Below are 1,797 nucleotides of genomic sequence, written 5' to 3' on the forward strand. Positions count from 1 at the left end.
ACAACTGTCTGCACCATTAAACATAGCAATTAACAACGCTCAACTATGAACACTGTCCAAGGCCCAATAAGCAAAAAGTAACCAAGCATAAGGAGGTGACTGTTCTCACCCTCCCTCCTGCTGCAGTGTCTGCCACCATGACAAGTGACGAAAACAAAGAGCAATGAGCATGTTGTGTTTTTACGTTCTTGTTTTATGTATTCACCAATTAAATAAATATAAATATATTTTAATAAAATAAAATAGCTACTGCAGTGTACACAGAGCATTACAAGAACAAAGAATGGCTCTCAGTGAGGCTTCAGTCCTATAGGACTTAGTCAAGATCCGTCCAGAAGAATCAGATCGTTCCTGAATGTCATATCACTATATTGCACTTTGGTCACAGCGTTGTCCCATATCTGCGACATGTCAGCCAACACCTCCACACAATAATAGACCCTTTTCACATGACGTCAGACAACATCCGTTTTGACTCGATCCAGTGTACCTTTAGTTCCGGTGTGTGTAGTTAACACTGTTTCTGGACTCTAAAGCAGCTGCCACAAATATGATTTGAAGATATATCACTATTTGCAAACAGTTTTTCTTCGACATAATCTAAACTGGACAAATTCCTCGCTGATTGATACCAGTTTGACTACGAAGGTACGTGTTTTGTGTTTTTCTAGCTGTTAGTTGATATGCTAGGATAGCAATAGTAATTTGTTAGCTGGCTAACATTACGTAGCCTTTCTGTTTTGGAAATAGAACGTATTTAGGCTCTAATCTTAATCAGATTTTTATAGTATAGACTGGGGTTGCCACCCGTCATGGAAAATGCGTGATCGTATTAAACCCTCCTCGTTTACGCTAGTAGCGACATTACCTGTAGCCACATGTCCAAAACTTGACAGTTATGCCAAACACCCGCTACTCCACCACGTCCTGAGAAATTAAACTTACCACGATCAAGACATGAGGAGGAAGTTTTAGATAGATAGATAGATAGATAGATAGATAGATAGATATTAGCTCATTAACTTCACATTTCTCCAATGAATATTTATCAATGTTATAATTAGAAGGTTAAGTTTCTTATACTTTGTTTTCCTGTAGACTTGGCAGTAGAAAATTGATAACATAGGAATAACACCTTTATGTCCCTTTTAACAGGTTACACTTGACTCTGCTGTGGTGCCTGTGGAAACAAAGTGCATGAAGTTTGTGCTCAGGTGGGAAAACCCTGTGGATCACATGGTGGGACTTCTGCTTCAAACTGCTCACTACAGTATACCATTGCCTCTGTCACCTACCAGTTCACTGCAGACTGGCACCCGCCAAGGACCCTACATGGATGTCTTAAGTTGTAAACCCTGAGTACATACTGTTGAAATAAAATTGATATGCTTTTGTAAATACATTTTCTCTATCAATGACTTAAATTGTTAACTGTGGTAATTATGTTTGTGTAATGTAGTAACCATGTAGTGTTTAATATAACTATTAAATATATGTTTTAAAGAAACAGCCACAAACCTTATGCCTTTGATCCACAATAGCAGCTTTAATTTAGCATTTCCTCTCCTCCACATACTTTGTTGCCAGATATGTAAAATTTACAAAAAAAGCTATTTAAATGTAAAAGTTGCACATATGTAGATAACTCAAGAGAAGCTATTTATAATAGTTTTTACAGAACTCTACACAACATCAATTGATTTATTAATAGATACATATAGATATTAATTACAGAATAGATACACAAAAATTTCATTTCTGTGTTAGAAATGAATGAACACTCACTACTGTGAGTGT

General features: G+C 36.6%; 1 long non-coding RNA gene across 1 annotated transcript; it reads left to right on the plus strand.

Moving 5' to 3' along the window:
• The first annotated feature begins 409 nt into the window (after positions 1 to 409).
• Positions 410 to 1,307, plus strand: LOC106942482 (uncharacterized). Its single transcript, XR_001423638.1, has 2 exons — positions 410 to 648; positions 1,156 to 1,307. It is a non-coding gene; the product is annotated as an uncharacterized LOC106942482 (long non-coding RNA).
• The last annotated feature ends 490 nt before the right edge of the window (positions 1,308 to 1,797 follow it).

The sequence above is a fragment of the Poecilia latipinna genome, unplaced genomic scaffold, assembly GCF_001443285.1.
Source record: "Poecilia latipinna isolate Pla-1442-1.1 unplaced genomic scaffold, P_latipinna-1.0 Scaffold4312, whole genome shotgun sequence".
NCBI classification, from domain to species: Eukaryota; Metazoa; Chordata; class Actinopteri; order Cyprinodontiformes; family Poeciliidae; genus Poecilia; species Poecilia latipinna.